Source organism: Callorhinus ursinus, unplaced genomic scaffold (genome assembly GCF_003265705.2).
Source record: "Callorhinus ursinus isolate GAN/ISIS: 27379988/994484 unplaced genomic scaffold, GSC_fseal_2.0 scaffold54, whole genome shotgun sequence".
In the NCBI taxonomy this organism is placed as follows: domain Eukaryota; kingdom Metazoa; phylum Chordata; class Mammalia; order Carnivora; family Otariidae; genus Callorhinus; species Callorhinus ursinus.
The window spans coordinates 8,807,592-8,834,753 of record NW_027397116.1 but is presented as its reverse complement, the minus strand read 5'-3'; the positions used below and the strand labels follow the sequence as shown (position 1 = coordinate 8,834,753).

General features: G+C 41.3%; 1 protein-coding gene across 6 annotated transcripts in view; it reads right to left on the bottom strand.

Moving 5' to 3' along the window:
- Positions 1-27,162, bottom strand: part of ESRRG (estrogen related receptor gamma) — a 616,331-nt gene that overhangs the window by 558,593 nt on the left and 30,576 nt on the right. The window contains exon 1 of one of the 6 annotated variants that reach the window (XM_073884098.1): positions 10,391-10,502. The exons of 2 other annotated variants lie outside the window; for them this stretch is intronic. The gene's annotated coding sequence lies outside the window, so the exon portion shown is untranslated. Of the gene's footprint in view, positions 1-8,247; positions 8,291-9,426; positions 9,624-9,706; positions 9,854-10,390; positions 10,503-27,162 lie in introns of those variants that run through there. 3 more of the 6 variants (XM_073884101.1, XM_073884097.1, XM_073884102.1) reach the window with 3 other exon arrangements.

Here is a 27,162-nt window from a genome sequence, read left to right as displayed (position 1 = left end):
GAGAGTGAGAGAGAGAGAGACTGACTGACTACTGGTCACTGTAACAAACTTAATCCAAGTCATTGGTTAACCACTTTGTTATCTGTGCTCCTCGCTGCCCTTCTTCTCCTTCCTGTCCCTATGACAAGTCTAGGTTATGGTATATTATATGCTATTTTCTCACTATTGTGCATTCTACTTGAAAGGGCAGAAATCAGAACTGACAGTTTAACAAAAGGCCATGTTAAATGTGTCAGACAGCACAGGGAAGTGCTCTCCTACTTATCTGAAGGCCAGCCCGGGACCTGCTTGGGCAATGGGGCCAATATTATCCAAGGCCTTGGCTTTTCATTTTGGCCACCCTTTTGTTCAAAAATCACAATTCCCTTACATTTGAGAGCCCACGTAATGTAAGGAGAAGAATCTGGGCCCTGGTGCCAGGTAGATTTACCTTCCCATTCTGACCCTACTACTTCCTACTTGCATGAGAGTGGGAGTTGCTTAAAAGCTCTGAATGTCTGTTTCCTATCTCTGAAATGGTGACAACGTATCTACCGCACAAGATTACTGTGAAGATGTAAAAGATAACATATGTCAAGGGCTTGCCAGGGTACGTGGCATGCAAGCATATACACACATTTCCTGAGCCTCCTCTGGGAGACAGGCACAGTGCCAGACATGGGGGGGGTGGGGTACAAAGTCAACTGAGACACAGCCCCCACACTCAAGCGCGCTTGTCGGCTCTCTCTTTCTTCCATCCTTCCTGTAGTTTGTATCATCTCTATCATAAAGCATAAAAACACTTTCAAATACTCTTCTCATTTGAGCCTCATAAGAATCTTATGAGACAGATAAAACTGTACCCAATTTGCAAATGGGAAAACCACAGCTTAAAGAAGCAAGGGCTACATGGCTCGTAAATAACGGCCTGAATGCCAACCCAAGCTCCATTCTGTTGCATATTTTTCCAAGGGTATATATACGAATTTGCCACAAAGAATTCATTTTGCATAATTCTACATTATACTTTTATCCTTATTGTACTATTTCATATATATATAGTACTTCCCTAAAGATCTACTTAGAGTGACTATATCTTAAAACTACATGCATTTAAAATGTGCCTATATTTAAAAGAAACTGAAGCTGAGTCTATTTTGCGATCTATCGTCAATGTCACAGAAAAATAGAACTCCCCGTCAGATAAGGATTTGGAGGTAATTTGTGGCCTTTTGGTACTCATGCTACCTGTGTCTTCAATTATTTCCAAATAATTATATACATGTCAAAGTTGTTAACATTGACACATGATTAAACCTCCCAAAGATTATTTTCTTTGTTTCCTATTCAGCATATATTCTCTAGGTTGAGGGCCTAATGAATTTTGATAAGAACAATTAAATATTTACTTTTAAATTCAAACTTGATCCCACGACATCCTGATTTCTAGGTTCAGTTCAGTTTCTAGGTTAACAGATCACAAACTGTAGAATTCCATTGATCATTATCTTGTGAATCAGAGCAGAGCATTGGGCCAGGCTCAGGTAGAATCCCAGCAGATTTTTGGATCTGCTTTTTTTTTTTTTAGTATAGTGTCCATAAAACAACCCAAATTTATTGAATCATTGTTGATCTGCTTCACTTCGTGCTTTAAGAGGTAGACCACTTCTGATGGAGGAATTGGCTCAATATTAATCAGTGAATCATACATACAAATAAAAATATTCTTGAAAGAGTTCTGTAGAGTATCTAGACCTTGGAGTTCAACTCATCTATTACATTAATTAGTTCTGTTGCATCCTGGAAATCTTTTTTTTTTTTTAAATAGAATCTGTATCATTATTTATAAGCACTTACTACCAATGATTCCTTCAGCCTTAACAAAAATCCAGGAAATTTCGATTAATATCAATGTCACGGCAAAAGTGCAAATGACAGGCAGTGTTTGAGACAAGGAAAACCATTTTTGAATACACTGGTTTTGTTTCCAAAATCATTTTTTTAATTTTTTAATTTTTTTAATTTTTTTTAAATCATTCATTTTTTTAGACAAGCTGTGGCCATCTGTAAGGGAAAGTAAATATGCTCCTTAGGTACTGACATTGTGTAAGTTAGGTTTATCAAGCTTGCAATATTCAACTGGCCAGCTACATACTCTTTCCGGCTTCCTCCCTAAATAAAGTAATATGTAAAGCACCTACCACGGTTCTTGGACCACAAGGCAAGAAATATGCCTACCAAAGACCACTCTGGAGCCAAACAAATTGGCCTGGGACTCTGTCAAACCTGGGTTGACCCAGTGACTTTTCCTCACCACATAAAACTAAATATAGTTCTCAAGCGCTTTATGCCCATGAGTCTCACTCAACTCTCACAGCCAACTCGGAAGTAGCTACTTCTATTATCTACATTTTTACAGATAAGACAAATTCAGAGAATTTAATAATGTCACAAGATCATACAGGCCATAAGTGACGCAGCAAAAAAGTTAAAATGGATACTCTCACTCTAATTTGTAAGCTTTCCACATAACTAACATACTGTAACATACTTGCCCTTCAGGAAGAATGTACACACATTAGTTTCCCTCTTTTTCCTTTTGGTTTCTCATCGAACCACCAATTAAATGCAGACCAGGCTGCCTTAGACACACACACACACACACACTCACACACACACACACACACACGCACGTACGCACACATGCATTGCCTCTCTCCTCCACCTTCACATGCCTTCCATCTTCATGTGCCTCACGTCTGGGCCAATTACTTCAGAGAATAATTTTTCTCTCTCCATTTTTCTTCACTTTCCTGCTTTTCAGTGCATTTGGGTGTCAAAAAACAAATCTTATCACAGGTGATAAACTTAGAAGTAGTGCTAATGTTACACTATTCCAAGGGAAAGAAAAGCCATATACTTTGCAACCACCCTCTAAGAATCCTGAAAGTTTCTAAAAATCCCCTTCACACACTCTGCAATAGTTTCCATCTATCTTTTTAACTCCCAGTTATATGTGCATTTCTCTTAAACATCAACCCTCCAGAGTCTAGATAAATGATAAACTATCATTCAGTTTTATTGCCTTTATGTTATGTTTATCACTTGTATCATAATAGAACTCTTTTTCATATTTTTTCATCACTGATATACAATCTTTCACTCCAATAAGTTAACATAGGCTTTTACAGTCTAGCCTAGTGAAAGGAGTCAGTATTTAAGATTGTTTTATGTAGGGGGAAAAAAGTGTGTTTTGAATAGCTAATAATTGATCTACAAATGAAAAGTTTTTATGTAAAAACGAGTGTCTAAATTTCATGAGGCTTTCATTTCAAACCACTGAACCTGAGCTCATTTCTTATTCTACCTACTAATACTTCTGGTCACGGCAAAGGCCAGACTTCAGTAAATAATTCGTTTATAGAATGGAAATAAACAGGAGTATGATTAATTGGTTGATTCATTACTAATCAATCATTTAATGCAGAATCACAGAGGTGAAGTAAGTTGGAGACCATGAAGTCAAACGCCTTCATTTAGAAACGAAGAAACAAAGGTTCACTGGTCTTGGATAAAGAAGACAACCAGATCGTACTATAAACTATGCTTATGACCATTTCGACTGATCCTTAGCTGAAGATCGATGTTCAGTCATAGACACATTAGCTAAAAAGAGCAAATTTCTAACTCTGAAGGTGATTGATCCAAAGGATCATCAGGTATTATGTCCCATTTCTGCAACCTTTGGAAAATAAATGTTCATACTAAATAGAAAATGAATTTCTAATAAATGAATTAAACTGTTCATCTAAATAGCCAACTTTGACTTTCTCTCCACACATATTAACTTGGAAAAATATACAGCCTGTGTTTACCATAGCACTGTAACCACAGTCTCTAAGAAGAGCTAACAATTTTCCTGATTTATGTTTGAAAACATACAGGGCATGAAATGATTTCTGCAACCTTACATTTTCCTCAAGAACACTGGTAGACAGAAGATATAGTCCAAAAATCATGTTGGGTTGCTTGTTAAAGCTCCTTTTTTAATAGAAATGTGTGATAAGCAATTATGCATGCCCCACCCAAAAAAAAGTCATTAGATTTTTTTTTCCCCATTAAGAGAGGAAAGAAGAGAAAAGGAAGGGAGAAAAGGAGGAAGAGAGGAAGGAACAGACAGAAGTAGGGAAGAAACTCTGATAGAAGAATCTATTTTCTTATGTTTATATTGTAAGAACTGATCGCCTTCTTGAGTAAGAAAGTGCCATAAATATTCTTCCAAAGAGCACTTTATGGATAATGTATGGTTATATACTATAACTCAGTATACAAATGTTAGTTATTCTTGTTCTTAGTATTTAACATATATGGAAATTTGCTTCACAATCTATAATTGTGCTAATAAAAACAGGTATTTGTGAATATAAATTTTATTGGTCATAAAATCAGCCTTATTAACCTGATATATCTTAGAGCAAGATTGAATTTAAATGGGCCACTCTGGCAACACAGATATCTGGAAACACTGTTTATTCTATTACATAAGTACCTGCCAGAATAATACAAAAATTTCGCTATGCTTCACATAACGTTAACATCTTAAACTTGAATCTTCAAAACAGTAAAAAAAAATGACAATGTCAGGGATGCATATTTGCCAAGTTCAAATAATGTGTTTGTATAAGGGAAGTAAAATAAGCACATTCATTAATTAGCATCCTTCCTGGAGTCCCGTCCAGGTTATTTATTTTAGCAGGTGGGCCATTGTGTCCCTAAGTCAAAGCCGTAAGTGTCCCTAAGTCAATAAAATATCTTTGAATCGCCAGTGTCTTGCATTTTATCACAGGGATTCCAAAGACATTCAACCTTCTTTTATGGTAACTATGACCCTTCCCTTGTTTAAATGAACAAAGTATCCGTCCTAAGAGAAATATAAACAAAGGCCTGATTTTAAAATTATCAATGATTCTTCTTCACCACTACAGGTTTTATATTGTGCATAACGGTATAAATGCACGATTAAATATCTGTAAAGGGTGTACCCTTCGGAGGGAGTACGGGAGGTGGGCTTTATACCCAATGCAAAGGAGGAGGTAAGCTAAGGAGGTGGGAGCCTCTCACCACTGGAAATCATCAGGGTTAAGTAAACAAATGGTACCTACTCTCCAAGAAAAAGAAAACTTCCCAGCTATGTGATCAAGACACGCAGAGACTTAACATTATCATACTGCATACCTCAGGAAATGTATTTCAAGATGTGCAAAGATTTCTCCAGTTACCCGAATCCAAGACCACCAGACTATGTATCTATACTCTACGTCAAAGGCCTGTATCACTTTCTGCAATCATCTCTTAAAAGAAGGCCCCACAGGCCCTGGCCCTCCTTTTTGGCCACCATCACTGATTCCAACACCAGGTACTATCATGAATGAGGCTCAAAATAATCAAAAGAAGATCATTCCAGAGAAAGGTCCTTAAGCTCTCCTACAGCACCTCACTTCCACCTACTAGCATGAAAGCATGATGGGGCACATAGAACTTATTCATAATTCCCTGCCCTGATTCCTAAGGCCCACTTACTCTACTGGGATGGCCATGTTAACCTAAAAATTGAATTGCAAAGCTGAATTATCTCACAGCTTTAAAAAACCAACAACAAAGTGACAAGACAAAATTTCTCTGTTTGCACCAGGGCCGAGTATTTGTTTTTTTTTTTTTTTTGACTTCATAAGTGATTTTGATATTTTAAAGGAATTTTTTTTTAAATCACAATATTATAGGGGCGCCTGGGTGGCTCGGCTGGTTAAGCGGCTGCCTTCGGCTCAGGTCATGATCCCAGGGTCCTGGGATCGAGCCCCGCATCGGGCTCCCTGCTCCGCGGGGAGCCTGCTTCTCCCTTTCCCTCTGCCTACTTGTTCTCTCTCTCTCTCTCTGTCAAATAAATAAATAAAATCTTTAAAAATAAATAAATAAATCACAATATTATAAAACTTAGTCAATTATTACTTCAAAACAACAGATGCTATTGTTCATGGAGAAATTTTCAGTCGGTTTTCTCATACCACTGGTTCAATTGAAAGATTCACCAACTGCTCCCTGGAGAAAACAGAAGATCTGCATTTAAATGGAGATATAGTATTTCCAAATGCACAGTACCTAGAAGGCAGATACTGTCAAGGTTTCTTAGTGAGAATAACTCAAATTGTATCAGGTATAGCTCGATGCTGTAGTCATCTCCATTCTCATAGGGCTCTGTCTGTTTCCATCCCATTTTTTCTCCTCGGTGCATTCTTTGTAACATTTGTCCCAAGGAGTTAAAATTCAACCTTGCTCCACTGCAAAATCCCCACACTAACAACAGGCGATTACTACTGTACATATCATTTCTGATGTGTACAGAAAAAGACCACAGAAGATAGGTTGGCCAGAAATGTTAAATAATTGAAAAGTATAATGACTTAATAGAGTAGTAAGCTTAGTTTACAATGCAGCCAATTTAAAGCCATAAAAATACTGTGTAAAAATTTTATCTTGTGGTTGACCATTACATATCCTATATATTATTCAAAAGTATCTCAACACTGTTTTTCTTCATTAATGTGGCTTTTGGCATTTCCCTCAAAATCTTTTTGTTCCCGCAGTTTTCCAACAATTTTGAAACAAATACAAAATTCCTGCATGGTATCATAAATTCCCCTCACCAGGATAATGAGCTCTTCAATGCCTAATTGAAATTAATTTTATAGGTCAATCTGTAAGGCATACTTCAACTTCCTCGCAGATGATTTGTTTTGCATTTAAGGCAGTCAAGCACGCAAGACATTTTAAGAAAGAAACAGGACTACAGCTACTTGTATTGACACATCTGTAAACAAAAGGAGAACCTCATAAATAACCCCTTTTCCTGCGACACACTAATCCAGGGATTTGTCTATATTAGACAATGTCATGGGGCATCAGGAAAGTTTTGCCTTGAGTGTTTGGCTAAGGTGTGCACAGCATGTCTGTGAAGGAGAAAAAAAGAGACACTTAGGATCAATTTCAAACATAAGCCCATTATCACTGGCAGGCTCTTGCTAAAATTCTCGCTGCAACCAAAATGTCTCAGCAACCAAGGTTACTGAGAACAGCCCCAGAAATTCTCAGCGATACTTTGCCCATCCTTCAGCTGTCTGCCTAGTTAGTTATACCTTATCTTGCTGCCCTGCCATTCTCATGCTGATTCAAATTCAGAACTCAAAATGAAAGATGAAATATCTTGAAGATCACTTAATATTGAAATACTGTTGCAGTAATAAGTGGTGCTCAGCTGGAGATGGGAGCATGGTACTCTCTTGGTAACCTTTTAATTTCTCGAAAAATTGTACAGAATAAATTGAGTGGCACACACATGGAAACCTAATCAATTGATCTGCTCTATTTTGTTAAAGCACCACCTATCAGAAATTATCTTTGCTACCCTTGCAATTCCTGTTCAAGAAGACCAACGGATTTCAGTCCTACCGTGCACAAAGATTTAAATGCTTATTTTGATTTATTAAAGAAAACAAATCCTCTTTTCATCTGCGTTCACCGCCCCAGTCAACGGACAGTCTTATGTGCCACCTGACACCATTCTCAATACACACGTGAGTTTAAAGAGTTATGAGAATTGTTTTAGTAAAAACAACAGTCATGCGGAACACGAAAATACATGTCTGAAAGGTCATCTGGGCCTGTTTCATGATATACTTGACTCTTTTCATATTTAAAGGTGAAAAATGCCCCCTCACTGTCACTCCATCTCCATCAATGTTTTCAGGCACCTTATTTCTGTCGGCTCTTCCTCAACTCAGATTTGAGAACTGTTTAAATTTCCCTCTCTTTCCCGCAATGATAGGACTGTCTCTTAGGTTGGCTACCTCATTCTGATAACATCAAATCTACCGGACGGGAAAAAAGCAAAACAAGACAAAACAACACAGAAAGCACCCTGACACTCTTCCCCAATCCCGCTCCCTGCCTTCCCCTTGAGGACATTTCTTCCTCTTTTCTCCTGCGTGCTGCTTCTGAATTTGGGCATTTTCCAAACACACTCCCCTATTTGGTCTTTGGGCAGCGTGAGAAACAAAGGAGAGTTTCTCTTCAAAACTAGACCAAGTCATTCAGCTGCTCTGAAACACTTCAAAACATCCGCAGGTCTCTTGATCCTGACTTAAAGTATTAAGCAGTAGTGTTTTGAAAGTAGTAGGAGGTCATATGTGGACCTAACAGCTTCTCTTAACTCACATGCTGGGCATTTTTCTTTTTTTTTTCTTCTTCTTCTTCTTCTTCTTCTTTTTTTTTTTTTTTAAAGAGAGAGAGAGAGAGAGAAGGTGCTATTTTCAACATTGCCCTCTGGTTTACGTTAGCCAAATCATTTGCTTTCCGTGTGTGTCTGTGTCTTATCCCACGGCCAGTGGTTCTGGTACTACAACAACACACACAGCAAACGTGTCTCCCTAGCTCCAGCAGACCCATGTGGCAATTCACAACATAACCGAAGCAAGCACAATAAACAAACACATACATAATCATTCCACAGCACTGAGGCAAGCGGGGGTTTCTCCAGGCCCTTCCGGACTCTTCCAGAATTGCTCATTAAGATTCTGAAAGGGGGAGGGGGTGCGGCTAGGAAAAGGTTGCCGGAAGGGAAGAGAAGGGGAGGAGGGGGGATTTGCCCTCTGTGTCTTCCTCTCTCTGAGGATCTCCCGTCACCAAACATGGAGGGGGGGGGGAGCTCTATCCTGCCACCACTTCTGACATACTTGAGAGGCAGAAGGGGGTAGGTGGTTTGAAATACTTAAATGACGGGCAGGTGACCTCCGTGCAACTTCAGAGACTCCCTCCCTCTGGAAGGTGAACGGGTTGGGGAGCCAGGAGGGAATGAGGCGTAGAGGAGAGGAGGAGACACCTGCGTACGGCAGCAGCAATCACCAGAAGGATTTTCCAGCCCACGACAGCAGTCCTCAACTCCTGACACCGCCCTCTCCCCCAACGACCCCCTCCCCAAAGCCCCTGAGCCCAGAAGACCCCGAGGACTCACCCCAACCCCTCCCAGTCCACTGCCCTAACTCTGCCCTCACTCTTTGCCACTTTACCAAGCACTGAAGTCTATCCAGGGAGGGGGATGGGAGAGGTGTTTAAAGAACAAATCTCATTGAAATTAGAATTTATCTGTGTCTCCAGCACACATGCTGACAGTTTTGCAGTCATGGCAAGGCAAGTCTACAAGAGGTGGACGGTACTTATGGTTGTGTTATGGGGGGGGAGGGGGATTGCTTTTTTTTTTTTTTTTCCAAGAGACTCTAAACAAGTGAAGGGGGAAGGGGGTAGCAATAGAGATTTCAACCAGGACTGCAAATCAAGAATGCCCCAGATGCAAATGTCTGTCTCCAGATGTTGATGATAAGGATTTGGACCAGTTACCTTGGCAGGGTCAGAACTGCAGCAGGTTAACCAGGTGAGTCGTCGGGGATTTTAAAGAAGCCAAAGCCGGTTTCTTGGGCTATGAAAGTCTACAAAACCCCCATGCAGGAACATTGCACATCTTACACACGCCTCCTTTCACTGGGCTCCCGCGACCTCAGCAGGCGAGGGGGTGCTGGCCGGCCCGCCGGTGGCAAGGGCACGGCCACCCGCTCTGCCCCCGCGGGCGCGGGGCCGGCCTGGCCCCCGGGGTCCGCGTCCCGAGCGGCTGTGCACTCACCGAGCCGGGCTGCGAGGGGCAGAGGGGCGCCCGCGGCTAGCCGGAGCGCCGAGGCGCCTCCCTTTTCTCTTGGTAGCGTCGGTCCGCACTCCCTGTGACCCAGGACGTCATGATGCCTGTCTGTTTTCTCAATGATAACTTGGCAGAAGAAGAGAGAGGCTGCCAGGTTCTCCTCGGGTGGTTACGTGGTATGTGCACGTTTCTGTTTGCATGCGTTTCTCTCTCTCCCTTTTTTTAAAAATAAATATCTGTGTTTAAAAAAAAAAACATTCCCGGCACGGTCAGGATGTGATTGCATTATTGCGTTTGCATAATTGACGCCTCTGGGTGTGTATGTGTGAGTGTGTGTGTGTGTGTGTGTGTGTGTGCGTGCGTGTGGGGTTTTTTTCCCCTTTAAATCCTGCCGCTCCAGCCCGCCGCAGCAGCCGCTGCAAAGGGAAAAGCAAGCATGCGTTCATCTTTTGTCTTTCATTTTACCTTCAGGGTGACATTCAGTGCTAACTGCTCCCTTTTGACCGTCGCCAATCCCCGCCTGGGCAAAATAAATTTTAAAAAGGTGGAGGGGGGAGGGGAAGGACCGGCCCCTCAGCCCCAATGCTGGGGTGGCGATTCCTTCCGTTAGCGGACCCCAAACCTACCTCGACCCACCTCCCACCCTGAAACACCCTTTTCCCTTCTACCCACCGGGCCCAGGCAGAGAATCGGCACCAAGACAGCGAGGAGCATCCACCCCGGGCCAGACACTCATGTTCGCGGCTCGCACTTGCTGACTTGCATCTCAGATGCCTTCTCGGTGTGTAGGCCTCTCACAACTGGAGCTATTTTTGTCTCCCAGAGATGTTCTTTAAAGCCTTTTAAAAATGGGAAGGGGGCAGGGAAGAAAAAGGGGAGAGAGAGAAAGAGAGAGAGAAATAAAAGCGCAAGCCCCCTATGTGAGGGGCTCTACAGACACACCAGGAAATTTGGGGGGCTCCTGGCACCTGACCCACCAGGGGAGTTTGAAAGGGCAGAAAGGATTACTAGCTTTTTATCTGAATTCCCCTACAACAGCAGGAAAACTTTTTCTTCATACAAAGATATTATTGCTGGCTAGTCACTGTATTTGTCATTTTTATAATTATGTTCTCTAGAATCAGCACGAAAGGTCTCAACAATAACTCTGGATATTTATTTCTGCAAACATGAGAATGTATTTTACATGGTGTGGCCACGTGACAGGTAAAGCAGCGATCATGTCTCTTTATAATATTTAGTTTCTGTTATTTGTACATCCATGTGTTTTACGTAGCTTCTATTAATCATAATATTGTGCATATTAATCACCATATGCCCATTGCTGAAAAATAAATATCTACTTCCAGGTTTGGCCAATAGTTTTTTCCTTCTTTATCACTAATCCCCTATCTGGAGCAGAAGAATGGGCTTGGGAATTTTTTTTTTCCACACTGTGCCTCTTTTTTGTTGACCTTGGTCACCATCATGGATTGGTGAAGTCATTATTCCCACAGATTCCAAGCCCCTGAAAGATGACGGCATGAGCCAGGGTTGCAAAAAATAAAGTGTGGATGAGAGTGTCACATCTGAAAAGCAAAGCTGACTGGGAGAAAAACTTTTTCTCTCCTCCGAGATCATCTGCAGCTGCTGTAGGTTTAAGCCTAGTTTACCTATTTGAGAGGTTGGCTAAATGGAATGAAAATAACAAGTAACTTGTTAGGTCTTTTCCCTTTAGAGTCCTACACCAAGAATGACTAGCAAATTCCACAGGGAGGATATTGTAATTATGCAAAGACCAGATGATCAGAATTGGAAGAGAGCCTCCCTAAAGTAGCCCGAAGAGTGTCTGAGGACTATTGACTAATAGATCCCAAAACTTGAACGGTGCCTCCTCACCCTTAACAACTGGACACAGCCCTCTGGCTCTGCGAATCAGTCTCCTTAGAACGCCAGAGAGATGAACTGGTGCAGTCTTGTCCAGTGCTTAGAGGTCATCAGTGTCAAAGATGATTCTAAAGCAGGCAAGGGCCTATTCAGAACTCGAGCAGGTACTATTGATGTTATTGCTAACATTTTAATAACTATCCAAGAGAGGCTTGTTAATATTCAATCTACAACCTGGTTCTCCAGCTCTATTACTTATTAGCCTTAGAACTGGACCTTTAAAGAGTCACTGCAAAAAAAGAAAAGAAAGAGAAAAAGAAAGAACCATAAAAATGTGACTAACTTTAATCCCTTGGAATCCATGTTTATTTCCAGACAAACCACCAATCCACATGCCACTGCAGGCAGCCAAGGAGTGAGATGTTTGAGCAAGGAGCAAAGGCTAGAGGCAGAGTATTCCAGTTCTCTGGAGTCTGAACAGATCCTTCCTAAACCCGGATTCTCTAAGTCCACCTCTGGCCAAGAACTGCTCTCTGTTGTTTATTCAAGTCCAAACTCCTCAGATGATGTTCAAGTCTTTATTTTCTGGCTTCACCCTAAATATAATAGTTAATATTGTTGTAGCATGTTCAGTTTAACTTTCCAACCAAACCAAAGGGCAAAAAAAAAAAAAAAAAAATTGCTTACTAAGATGGATGGGATGCATGGAAGTTGCTGTCTGAAACTTTGCTTATGTTTAGAACTTGTAAATCTAATTAATTAAATCTTCTCAATAAGAACAGGAGAGGAGGATTATTGGTATTCCCATTCTACCCAAGGAAACTGAGGCACCAAGAAGTAAGTAATTTGCCCAGAGTTACACAGCCGGGGTTCAAATTCAGGTGCCTTGAGCCCTCACTATCAAGCTCTCTGCTTACCTACCGACTGATTCAACTTCATTTCTACCTCCTCACATCTTGCAAGTCAGGCTGCTCACCCATTGCCCACTTCACCCTTTGTTAACCCCAAGGTCACTGCCCAAGCATTCCATGCCCCATTCTGCCTCTTTGCTATTCAAATTTTATCTACTGGTCAAGGCCAAGTTCAAGTCTGACTTTGCCCACAAAGCCATTATTTACTATTATTGGGTGTATTGATCATTCTCTCTCTCTGTTCCACACTGTTCACTTCTACGTGTGACATCACTGTTCTCTGTTTCTGGGGTTTATTTTTCATCTCTTCTTCCTCTCTCAATTCCTTTCTGACAGCATTATGCATATTTCCCTGCCTCTTCCGGTTTGCCTAAGTACAACACCAGCTGTCCTTAAATCGCTTCTGATGTACTGATGGACACAAAACTGCCCTTTGGAAAGCTAGGACCGCCACTTTTCAATCTGACAGAAATTGGAAGTTTTATGTAGCAAAAGTTTTATTCCTTTTAACTGAAAAAATTGCAAGCTTGTTTCTCCCTATTTCAAACAGTCCCCAGAAAACAACCAATTAAGATCCGAGGTGGAATTATTTAATCGGAGCAGCATATTATGATGAGGTAGACTGACATGAGTGTGGGGGGTAGCGGACAAAACTTAATCATTGTGGCTTTTTAGCTGTTCTGAGCCTTTTTCTGCCATATTTTGAATTTTCTGAGTGTCACATTAGTTTTTCTGTTTAGAAAGACAGGAAAATAAGTGAGGACCAGTAACTGCGAGCCCGGTGACCTCATCTTGCATCTGCTGCTCATCAGCTCTGTGTAACCTCTGGCAAATTATTTAATAATTCCGAGCCTCAGTTTCCCCCTTGTGCAAGAAAAGATCTAACCAGTCTCCAAGGTCCGTCCAACTCTAAGCTTCTACAAGGCTAAAACAGGATGTGGGAGAGAAAGGAAAAGGGGGCTCAGCCTAGGAAGGCTGGCTTTTTGGGGGGATCCAAAAAATATGCTGAGGAGCTCAGGTAAAGCTAACAAAGATCATATTTCTAATTTCTGAGTATACTTAAGGGTAGCTCAAGAAAATCCATATACAAAAGTATGTTCAAACTTAAATTTTCTAAGATGGTCTCTTTTATATGAGATAAAATAATAAACTGAGTGTAACAAGAGCCCACCACATCAGCTAATCAGATTGTTATACAGACCTCACTAGATAGGAACTGATCCAACCATTTTTGCCTGGATGCCTTGGACTCATATTTAGCTTGAATTAAATCATGAAGTTAGTTGAAGAGCACAGGCTTACAGTGAAGAGACTCGGGAGCTAGAACCAGAGAAGGGTCTCCTACATATTTCCTCTTTGCAACTAACTCTGAGAAAGCCTCTCAGCGTTCCTTTCCTTATTTATCCTTACTGAAGACTTATAACTCATTGACCTTCTCACCAGTTTTGGTTAGGATAAATTAAATAGCAGAAGCAAAAGCACTCTTCCCACAAAATAAAATATTATCATGGCAGGTAGACCGTATTTTACACCAGAGTTGATTTTCTAAAAAACTGGACAAAGTTAATAGAACATAAGGTCCCCTGGCTGAGAATCTAAGTTGATTTCTACTTGCTACTTACAAGACTTCACAAAGTCCTATAGCTAGCCAAGGGCAGAATCAGGATGATTGTGCAGAAATCACCTTGTCCCAGTCCAGACTCAAAACCTGGTACAAACTGTGGGCAAATACTACAGCTTATCACATCAACTAGGACCAGTGTAATTAGAACACCTATTTAAAACAGAAAGTTAGGGGCACCGGGCTGGTTCAGTCATTAAGCTTCTGACTCTTGGTTTCGGCTCAGGTCATGATCTCAGGGTCGTGAAACAGAGCCCCCGCGTCGGGCTCTAGGCTCAGTGCAGAGACGGCTTCACACTCTCTGCTCACTCACTCGCTCTCTCTCTTAAAATAAATAAAATCTAAAATAAATAAACAAACAAACAGAAACTTATACCATGCCTCTGACATGAAAACAATTTCATATGGGACAGGGGTCCTCAGGCCAAGACTGCATGATAGCTCTAAGGATCCATGGATAGATTAAGAGTCTTAAAGTTGTAGGCAAAATGCACATATGTGTGTGCATGTGTCTGCATTGTTCTCAAGAGAAGACCCATAACTTTTATCACGTTCTCAGAAGGGTTCATGACTCCAGAAAGGCTAAGAACCAGTGATGTAAGAATAGTTTATTTTAAAAACTGAACTTAAAGAGAATAATACATTCCTTTAAGCCGAATGTCGTGCTGACTGCAACATGGACAGTGTATAATAATCACCAGTGTTGAGAATAATGACCTTGAGACACAATGAAAGCTTAAATCATCAAAGAAATTTATTATCAAGATATTTTCCTTAACTGACACAGGACAATGTACCAGCGTTTTAGAAAGATCTGAATATTGTAATAAAATAAGAAGAGGTTTCTGGTTTTGTTTAAGCTGGCTGGACAATTCTCTGTGTGCTAAGAAAGATGAAGTAAGTGTCGGAAAATTCTCATTGTTTCTGGGAATACTGTTAAGGTCCACTCAGCTGTGAGGAGGCAAAGAACGAAGGTCTGGAACAGAAGCATAGAAGTGAGATGGGGAGGAGGGGTTGGAGGGATATTTGGCAGGGACCTGGGACCAACAGACTTAAGTATCTGGCTTGGACAACTAAATTAATGGTAGCATGTTAAAGAGGTACAAATTAAGCCTAGGCTAAGAAAATAATGATTTCGGGTGGGGCTATGTTAGGTTTAAAGGCCTATGAAATAGCCAGATTCCGCTGGCCTCGGGAAAGATGTAGAAGAAATCTGTGGCTGGAGAAATGTATTTGGGAATTATCAGGGAATTGGCAGTGGCGTAAGCTGGTAATAAAGATGGGGGGAGGGAGGATGATGAATGCAAATGATTTAGAAGCATCTGAAATAAACATTGCATTTATTTGAATAAAGTCTAATTTATAAAATATGAAACTATATAATACCCAAGGCAAAATAGTGTTGGTGATTTTAAATATTTATAGACACCTGTATTTGGACCATAAATTTCTGAATAGAACTATACATCTCAGATTTTATTTTATACCTAAGGCTTTCTGGAGTTCTTCATCTCAAGGCTCTCTTTTTCATTTGAGATAGTGCATTCACTGCCTGGGTTCAGAAGGGAGGAAGACTTTTCTTTGGCAACCTGGTTCAACTGGAAAAAATAATCAAGATGTCACCTGACGCCACATGTCACCGACGACGTTCTCAGCCATGTGGCCCCGCCAGCAGCTGAACCAGCAGAGGAAACTCAGTGTCATGGAAAGAACACTAAACTCGGAGTCAGAACACTTGGGTGGGAGTCTAATTTCTCCCTCTGACTGTTTTTGCGACCCTGGGAAAGAAGTCATTCAACTGTTTCTACCCTGCATTTCCTCTTTGACAACTGCCCTACCCACCTCGGCGAACGAACCCTCCAGCATTGGTGTTCCCATGATCACCAAGGGGGGGGAATGAGGGATCCCAACCACCTGCTTCAAAAGTCCCCTCCTTGATGAACTAGTCCAGGATGCTGTCTCCCACTGTCCTCCCTGTGATGGCCCAGTGTGACCCATCACCCCTCCTCTGCGCCTCCACCAACACACTTAGATGACTGTAGTCCCCATATTTTATTGTAATTATTGTTCATATGTCTGCGTTTGCTACTCAATGGTAAATGCCTTTTAGGTCATAAATGTTTTAGTTACCTTTTCACTCCTTGTGCCTAGCACACAGTAGGTGCTCCATGAATGCTAAATGAATAAACTGTTATTCGGGGAGAGCATTCGCCTACATCGGTTCCTACTGCTTGAAAATTCTTTAGATAATCTGGGAGGTGGAAAAGCAGGGCCAGCCTTGCTGATACACAGCCACAAGCTATCCTGTACCAGTGCTTTGCTCAGAAGGGGCCCCTTTCTGCACTATATGCACTGCTTATCCTGCTACCCTATGTATACAGTTACTATACGGGAATGAAGTAGGTCATTTCCTGGTCCTATTTAAACGTAAATGCAAAACTGCTCCTCCCTCCAAAAAAAACTATTAACACTGACTTTGTATGGCACTGATACATAAATGCTGGATACCAGCATTTTGGCAGAAAGCTAAAGAAGGGAAGATGAAGAGGGTGGGAGACAGCACTGGGAACATGAAGGCAGGCTGAATGGCTGTCACAGAGCGGTGGAAAGGACCCGGAACACAAAACCGAAGGTCCTGTTTCAAATTCCTAAGGAATGACCTTAAGCTCTCTGTGATCAGTTATGGCATCTTTAAAATGGAATCATAATGTTTAAGTAGCAGAGTTACTGAGATAATGGGTAAAAGAGCCAAATGCCCTGTCAAAACAGGTGCCTGATAAAAGCAAATCCTCCTATTTCCCCCCCTTCATTCTTCCCCTCCTGCTATCTTCTTCTTCTTCTTTTTTTTTTTTTAAACATATAATGTATTATTTGTTTCAGAGGTACAGGTCTGTGATTCAACAGTCTTACACAATTTACAGCGCTCACCATAGCACATACCCAAATCGGAGGGGGAGACGAACCATGAGAGACTGTGGACTCTGAGGAACAAACTGAGGGTCCTAGAGGGGAGGGGGGTGGGGGGATGGGTTAGCCTGGTGATGGGTATTAAAGAGGGCACTTTCTGCATGGAGCACTGGGTGTTACGCACAAACAATGAATCATGGAACACTATATCAAAAAACGAATGATGTAATGTGTGGTGATTAACATAACATAATTAAAAAAAAAAAAAGCAAATTCTCCTCCCTCCCTTTTTTTCTTCTAACCTGTTTACCTTCTCAGAAGAAAAAGGAATCCAATTCATTGATTTATAGCCATGATCAACTGGGAAGCTTTACTCTTGACCAGGCTACTAAAAAAGAGGATCACAGGAATTAGCTGAGACCAGGGTTCTCCAAACTTTGAGGCAAGCTGGAATCACTTGGAATCACTTTAAACAATCTTGATTTGCAATATGTGCCCCACAGCAATTAAATCAGGATGTCCGAGGGTTGGAGTCAGGCAATGGTTTTTGTTTTTTTTTTAAACTCCAAGTGATTCCAGTGTGCCCCAAAGTTTGAAAACCATTGGCTAATGTAGAGAAATGGGCCTTTGGTCAGTGAATTCGTCTAATTAGGGCCTGAGGCTAATAAGGCCCCCGTTTGGGATTCTGGTCCAGGAGAGCAGCTCTTCACTCTTCCCCAGACCCAGAATACTTATTCCTTCCCCTTCAACCCTCCTTTGGCAAGCTCTTTATAAACGAACCTAGACAAGGTAATAACAGTAGAGCAAGTCATCCTAAGTACCAAAAAAGCAAATAGAAAAGCACATAAGACATCTGTATTTGTAGTACCTTACCATTTAAAAAGGGCTTTAACCCCTCATTTTATTTACTCTTCACTACAACCTTGCACAGTGGATATTATGATCGGGCCCAATTTATAGATGATAAAACCAAAAATAAGAAAAGTTCAAGTCTCTCAGGGACGAAGTAGCAGATTCGGGTCTCACACTTGTGTCCAGGGTTCCAGAATGGAGGCAGTTTTCCTGGACCATGCAGCTTTAGAAGCCTTACCGATCATCAGTCGGCGGGGTCACAGCCACATTTGAAGGATGGCTCAGAGCTAGGGCCTCGCTGCTCTGCCATGTTGGGGAAGGAGGAAGGGCAGGAGAGAAGGGTGGAGGAAGGAAAATATTTTAAATACACTTGAATTAAATAGGTTCCTTTCCAGCAGGCTTTTCAAATTATTTAATATGCTAACAAGCACTGTAAATATCTAGAAATTATCGTTTCCCAACTGATTGAACAGTGAAACCCTTTTTAAACTCAGCATTTCTTAGGACTAATGTCCCTTGGAATGCCATTAAATAGCAGCTATTTTCCTCACCCGTGCCCAAGATTTATTTAAGTGTCATCCTTGCAGAGAGGACCCCCCCACCCCACGCAAGGACCTCATTTAAAACAGAAGGGGCGCCCGGGTGGCTCAGTGGGTTGAGCATCAGACTTTTGATTGCAGCTCAGGTCATGAGTCAGCGGTCCTGGGATCAAGCCCCATGTTTGGTTCTGTGCTCAAGGGATCCTCTGCTTGCCCCCTCCCTCTGCTCCTCCCCAGCGCATGCCCTCACACACTCTCAAGCACTCTCTCTCTCTCTCAAATAAATAAATAAATAAACAAATACAATCTTTAAAAATAAATAAATAAAACAGAAACACCACCTTCTTCTCCCCAGTCCAGTTCTCCCCACCTGCTTTTCCGCTTTGTTTTCCCCATAATCCTTAACACCTTCTAATATAGTGCACAGCTTACTCATTTATTTTGTCTGCTATATGCCTCCCTCTCTCTGCCTGTGTGCTCTATGAGGGCAGGGCTTTTTCTGATGATGTTTTTTCCCACAGTGATATCTCCAGCAGCTAGAAGCGTACCTGACCCAGAGTAAGTGTTCAACAAATATGTGTTAAAGGAATGCAGGAAGAGTCAAAGAGAGATGGTCCATGGAAAAAATTCAAATGAAGGTATCTTCTCCATAGTTAGGGTCCCTTTAAGGATATCTTTTCTAATTGTAGTTATCCCTAGAATACAACCTAATGAAGTGGATATGATCCTTACCTTATAGAAAAATAAAATTAGAATTAAAGCAATTAGACATATAAGCAGAGCAAAAAATTGGTTAAGCAAAAAGATTGTTAAACTGGAATTGATTCTTTTTAATTTTCTATGTAATTATTGTGAGATAAAGTAGACATGGTAGATGTTTCCAATGGTATCTGGGAAACCTAATATAAACGTGGCTAGCCATTAATTAATTGCACCAAGGCCTAATGTATCAGGCCAGGAAACTATTTTCCATCTACCAAAACTGACCGAGACGAGATATAAAAATTCAGCAAGACCCAGATATAACAACGTTAATCATTGCCTGAATTTAGATTCTCCATAAGTCAAATCATATTCTGAGAAAGCTTCTAGAGAATTCTAATGGAAATCAGCCTCTAGCCCAGGTGTTAGTTGGATCCTCCCCCACCATTTCACAAGGGCTCCGCTATATAATAACAACACTTGGCATCAATGTAGAGCTGTTCTCTGTAAAGGTCAAAGTGCTGTGAACAATTCAAATATAAGCAGGGATGATGATGGTCCACAGAGCTCAGAAAATGACCCAATTGACCAATTCCTCTCCCAACACAAGAATAACAATGAAGTGGAGAATACATAGTAATAATGTCGGATGAATGCTCTGCTCCTCTATGTTTTCCTTTTTATCCAGAAAAACCCCATTTATGAAGTGAAGCTCTTTTGGTAATGAAAGTGGTATTTATTAAACACATCAGAAACTACAAATCCAAATGAGCATTTCCCTACAAAATAGTCACTTGGGGAGGCTATGTAATTACCTCAGCGATCCTGTGATTGCTCCAAACATTTTGGGAATTCCTCTTTTAAAATCACCTTCATAGCTGGTTTAAAACTCACAAGAAAACCAATATCACTCTTTTCATTTCGATCCCAGTAATCTTGGTGGGTCAGAGTAGTGGGTAACCAACTGGTTGCCCCTCACAATCTTAAGGACAGTGTGCCAAGGCTGACCCTGATTCGCTGTACAGCAGGTCAGGGCTGGGAATTGGGATTCTGTTTATGAGTAACCATCCCAGGTGATTCTGATGCATCCAGTTTTCCTTGCAAACTGGGGCTGTGAGTGCCTTGCTGCTAGGACAAAGTCTGGCAGTTGAACCTGGCCTGAGGGTTTACTTTATGGCCACAAAGCCAGAACCTCTAACATCCAATTACACATTCTCTCACCCAACAACCATTGAACCCTTACTATTTGTTTTGCAAAGAAGAACCTGTTGGCAAATGAGAAAGCCCCAAGTGAAAGAGTGTGGATGGTTAGGTCAAAAACATTGCTATTGGACACATTCTCTTTCTCACCATGCTTTTTTTGACCAACTTCATGGCTTCTGCCTTTGCTGTGGAGACAGTCCAAAAAGAATAAAGAGTGTAGGCGACAGAATAAAACTGCCTGGAGTCAAACTCTTGCTTGACCACTTAATCAGGTGACCTGGGACAAGTTACTTATCTGCTCTGTGCCTCAGTGTTCCCCATCTGAGATGTATTTGATCAAAGTACCTATGTCCTAGAGATGCTGAGAGGATTAAGTGAGATAATATATATTAAATATTCAGTACAGTGCTCTTAGTTTTCAAAAAATCAACTATTATTACTTTTAGTACTTAGATGCTGATAATTTCTAAATTACAAATTCTAAATCTGAAATCCCAACCCCCTTACTTACCGTGAATATATAGATACCCATCACCCTTTCAAACTTACTAGATAAAAACTTGAATTAAATATTGGTCCAACTTTTCAAATTTATTCTAGCTTATTTGCTCCAATCTTGAGTCAAGTTACCATTATCTGCAGACTCATAAGGTCTCCAAACCAATTTATCTCAGATTTTTGTCTCCTACCTTACTCTACCTCCCATGCCAACAAATACACACACACCCACATTCACTTAGTTATAAAGTCATGTTGACTTTTACCTCAATAATTTTTCTTTCCACTTGTGTGTGTATATTTTTTTAGGATTTTATTTATTTATTTATTTGAGAGAGAGAGAGAGAGCACACTTGAGCAGGGGAAGGAGCAGAGGGAGAGGGACAAGCAGACTCCACGCTAAGCCTGGAGACCCGATGGGGCTTGATCTCCCAATGGTGAGATCATGACCTGAGCCAAAGTCATGAAGAGTCAGCCACTCAACTGACTGAACCACCCAGGCTCCTTGTGTGTGTGTGTGTGTGTGTGTGTGTGTGTGTGTGTGTATTTTAAACCAATGTTTATTAAGACATTACTACATGCCAGGTCTAAACACTATACAAGCATTAAGTCATATAAGTCTTACAACAGCCTCATGAATTAAGTGCTATCATTATTTCCCTTTTGAAGATGTAAAAACCAAGGCACAAAGAAATTAGGAGACTTGCTGAGGTTCAACCAACTCTGGGAATGGGGAGTCAATATTGGCAGCACGGCACAGAGCTGTGCTGTGCTTTTTACCACTATACAGGATTGCTGCTAGTATTTGCAAAATAAAAATATGTGTTGAGTTCTCAGCACAATATACCCTCACAACAATCCTATGACATAGATAGTGTTAAAACTCCTCTTTTGGAGATGCGGCAACAGGGGCCCATAGAGTATGACCTGCCACTTCCCTAGTTTGGGTTTCCATTATGTGTTGCCTGGGCTAATGAAATGACCTCTTGTCTCTTCTCTGCACCTCCCAGTTGAAATGGTGCTGGAAAAACTGGGTATTCACATGTAAAAGAGGAAAACCAGACTCCTATCTTACATCATTCACAAAAATTAACACAAAGTGAATTAAAGACTTAAAAGGAAGACCTGAAACCATAAAACTCCTAGAAGAAAACATAGGGGAAAATCTCCTTGACACTGGTCTTGGCAACAATTTTATGGATAGGACACTGCAAGCACAGTAACAAAAGCAAAGATAAACCAGTGGAACTTTATCAAAGTAAAAGCATCTGCAGAGCAAAAGAGTCAACAAAATGAAAAGACAACCTACGAAATGGGAGAAGATACTTGCAAACCACATATCTGAGAAGGGGTTAATATGCAAAATACATGAGAAACCCATACAAGTCAATAGGAAGAAACAAATAATCCAATTTAAAAATGGACAAAGAATCTAAGCAGACATTTTTGCCAAGAAGATACCCAAATGACCAACAGATGGAGGAAAAGATGCTCAAAATAACTAATCTTCACAAAAATGCAAACCAAACCACAGTGAGCTATCACCACACACTTGTTAGAATGGCTATCATCAAAAAGATAAGTGATAACAAGTGCTGGAAAAGAAGTAGAGAAAAGGGAACCCTTGTACACTGTTGGTGGGAATGTAAAGTGGGTAGCCAGCATGGAAGACACTTTTGGGTACATATTTATATCTTAAAAAATGAAATCACCATCTTGAAGAGATATCTGTGTCCCCATGTTCACTGTAGCTTTATTTACAATAACCAAGACATGGAAACAATCTAAGTGTCCATCAGTGGATGAATGGATAAAGAAAATGTGATTGACTGATTATATATACACACATAGATATACATACATATATATATATATATATGTTCAGCCATGAACAAGGAAGGAAATCCCACCTTTTGCAGCAACATGGATGAACCTTGAAGGCATTATACTAAGCGCAATACAGAGAAAAACAAATACTGTATGATCTCATGTATATGTGGGGAATATAAAAATACAGAACTCATAGAAACAGAGACCAGATTGTTGGTTGCCAGAGCTGAAGAAATTGGTGAAGATGGTCAAAGGGTACAAACTTCCATTTGTAAGATAAAGAAGTGGTAGGAATGTAGTGTACAGCCTGGTGACTACAATTAACAATATAGTATTGTATATTTGAAAGTTACTAAGAGAGTAGACCTTAAAAAGTTCTTACCACCAAATCAAAATTGTAACTATATGAGATGATACATGTATAAACTAAAATTATGGTAGTAATAATTTCCCACTATATACATACAACAAATCATTATGTTGTACACCTTAAACTTATACAATGTTAACATGCCAATTTTATCTCAATAAAACTGGGAAAAATAAAATTAAAAAGAAGAAAGGTTTCTCTCAGCAGAGGGGAAAATTGGCTGTGAGTAGGAGATTCCAAATTATGCTGTTCAGCATGGCTCTGGCCATTCTCTGTTGAATGGGTTTAAGGACTCAATCTGGAAGGTGTGGGTTGGAGATCTGTCTCCAAGCTTGGTTTACACATAAGCGCACAGTTTTTATAAGTTTATTATACATTCATCTGGGCTTGCTTGGGGGAAGTGGGATGTTGACGGAGGGTACAGGGCTAAAGCATCCTCCCTCAGCCACTCTCCCTCCACCAGCATTGCTAGAACATGAAGCCAAGAGGAGATGGAGAGCTCTTCAGCCAGTTCATGGGGGTATGGATGTCATGCTGCAATGGGAGGCAGCGACACGTTTCTGAAAGGGGAATGACATGATGGTATTTATGTCAAAGAATGGATTACACAGGTGACGGATGCCACTCCCTGACTCACAATCCTCAAGTGGCAAGTCTTCATGCCCAAAGAAGGAAGTGTAATCTCTTCAGCATTCCCAGAAGAAACACCAAGCATAAAAGGTCTTGAGGTGCCTGCATATTTGCTCTGTTCAAGAAACAGCAAGCAGACCCAAGGGGTCGAGGCAGAAGCAGAGGGGAGAACAGGGTGGAGCGCTGGAAAACGAGAGGGAATGTGAACACAGAGATGAGAGTCTCTGGTGGGTCCTGAGCAGAGAAGCAACCTGATCTGACTTATTTTAGAAAACATAAATCACTATTGGCTCTGATCCTGGATGTCGTCAATAATAATATACAACAACTGTGCCTGGAACAGGGCTCTGCACCCCAAACATGCTCTCAGACACTGCTCTGCCTTCAGTGCTTACTCCTTTTTAAGCTTCACACCTGCACATCTGTCACATGCTTTATCTTTGAGCCAAAAGGAAAACAAAGTCAAAGACAAAACTGTCATTTTTGTCCCCTCCACCTGTGAACCGTTGTGGTGTAGAGCACCTGGAGAGCCAGGGGCTGAGTGCTGGTTACCTACTGAGTGCCTAGGCAACCGACAAAAGCTCTGGAAGCCACTGTTTAACACACGAACGAAATGGAGGGGAGCAAAGAGCAGCCCCCATCAGCTTGCAGTCAACATGGGAGAGTGGAAAAAGTCACCAAGCTTGCATTCCAAAAACCTGGCTTCTAGACTTGGGTCTGTCATTTCTCCGCTGACTGGCCTTGGGCAGTTGAGCTAACTGAGCCTCATGACTTCATGCAGTCCACAGAGAAGATCCCTGCCTCACCATGTCAAGGAGGGAGACATACATAAGACCGAAGGGGCAATGCACTTTATCAATGATAAAATGGGCTCTATGAGAGTGAGACATGACTATTTTGTCAGCTGCCTAGTCCCCAAGCAAGGTCTTGAAGTCAGAGAACTGGAGTGGCTTGAAGTGGAAACAGAGATAAGAGAGACTCTGGAGCAGCAAGTGTTGGGTGGCACTGGGCTTCAGTGGGAGGGGAAGTGGAAGAAAAGAGTGACGTCATTGTGTGATGGAAAGGAGCATTCTTCTTATTCATGATATGTTTCCCATCTGGTCTTTTCAAATTTTGCAATAAAAAACAATTATATAAACTCTATGGTTTGAGAGTCGTCGTTAAACTCTCCCTTACAGATGAGGCTTCTGTGGTGAGAAACAAATCTTGGGGAAAGTTCACAGAATGGGTTACTCTCTGGCAAAGAGCTTTTGAAGGATTATGGGTTCCGTGTGAATTCAGTTGGACAATTAAAGTAAGTGCACTCTCCCATCGAGCTCCTAGTCCCTGTGACACTCTCATTCCCAAAGACACCCCATCAGGCCCACCAGCAAATCAGTTCCATCTGAAGCATGATATCCATCCTGACCCCTAGGCAGGGGCAATCCAACAAGGCTAGATGTCATGTCATAGTCATCATTCTTCTTGTCTCTTGCTGACAGGGTAGCCTGACTCCAGGAACTGAACTCTTTGTTCCTATAATCAAATCCCCACATTGCTCCAGGCATAACCCTAATAACCAATTTTGTATAAAAGCTATCATATGTTGCATTCTTAGTGTGGTTCACTCATGTGCTAAGTGCATTACTATTTTTATCATCACAATAACCCTATAAGGTAGGCACTATCTCATTTTTACTGGTTTTACAGAAAGTAAAGAGAGATTAAATAACTTGGTCAGGGCTGTGAGTAAGTAAGTGGTAGGGCCAGGATGTGGGTTGAGCTATTCACTTCCTAAGCCTTAATCAGAATGGTCTGGATACTCTGCCTGGGCTCCTGAATGCTGGCCATGTGCATGGGTCCTCTCTAAAGCCTGGAGTCAGCCTGGACCGATGCTGACTGTTCTCCCTTGGACAACTTGGCTGGTTGGAATAGCCACCACCTCGCTGGACTTCCTTGATGCTGACTCCTACAGGAACGCTGGCCTGTCTCCATGGTAACGGATTCTGGGCGCTGGTCTCCTGCTTAGACATCCTCCCCAACCCACAGGTGGCCAGGCAGCCCAGCATCTGCCCCATCTTACTAGCCACCCCTAGTCCCAAATCTCACTTTTTCTGGCTGGTGATTTCCAAGCATGTGAAGCTACTAGGCTGTGTGAACTTGGAGTCTCCTAAGCAGAAGGAGGAGAGGTTTCATGAAGTAGAAACTAATAGAAATGCTCACCTTCACCTTATTTCACTTTTTGATAAATAAAATAAACCTTGATAACCATATAATTATCACTTTAAGAACTAAATCAGTGACTGAACCAGATTGCAGTAAATTCATTTGCTGTGTAAAAATTAAACATCAAGGCAACACCCCCTAATTGGCAACCACATTGGTAGACTTAATTGCTAAAGAGTTAAAAAATATGTTTTCTTTCAATGACTACAGGAAAAAAAAAAAAAACCTTGAGATTAGTTAAGTCTTCAAATGTAATAACCTCTGAGCAATAGATCTCAAACAGTTTTCAAGCAAAGGAACCAAGTACTGTCTTTGAAAGTGATGGTACTTGGGATCTGGATATATAAGAGATCAAAGAGGGGTATCTCTGAGTGAATAGCAGTATGAAAGCCAGACCTCCTCTACGTTGTCCCTCTCGGCCTCATCACACACCACCCTCAACCTCAGCTAACACACACACACACACACACACACACACACACACACACACACACTTATAACACCTGGTCTCGGTGGGTTTTTTGGTCATTTTGAAGTAATTCTATGACTAGTTCCTGAAAGTATTTAATTTAGCTAAGCATGAATTGAGATGACAGAGTTACAAAAGAAACTGATGTTTTTACTTTAGGTACAAGTTACAATCAAAGAAGAAAAATTCTCAATTGTGTAGGATAAAGAGGCTCACATTTCAGGAAAAGGGGTTTTTTGAAACAAAAATTCCCTTCACAGTCCCCTTGGTAACATCAACTATCCTGTTACAAGCTGCTTGGCCAGCCTAAAGTTTTGCTGACATGGGACATTTGGCCTTGAATTCTGCCACCCTCCCCCTGTGACCATGACCCATCCTCCAGCCTTACTGCCTTAACTTTGACCCTCTCCTTTGCCTGACTTTGAAGGCTGCCAAACTTACTCCCATTACTCTGAAGGAGACAGTATTATAAAACCCCTTCTTAGCAAACAACAGATTTTGCCCAATTTTATGCTTTCACCATGTTCTACATGCCTATCAGGATTTAAAAACTGGTCTCCCCGAAGGGAACCCTCCTACACTGTTGGTGGGAATGCAAGCTGGTGCAGCCACTCTGGAAAACAGTATGGAGGTTCCTCAAAAAGTTGAAAATAGAGCTCCCATATGATCCAGCAATTGCACTACTGGGTATTTACCACAAAGATACAAATGTAGGGATCCGAAGGGGTACGTGCACCCTGATGTTTATAGCAACAATGTCCACAATAGCCAAACTGTGGAAAGAGCCAAGATGTCCATCGACAGATGAATGGATAAAGAAGAGGTGGTATATATATATATA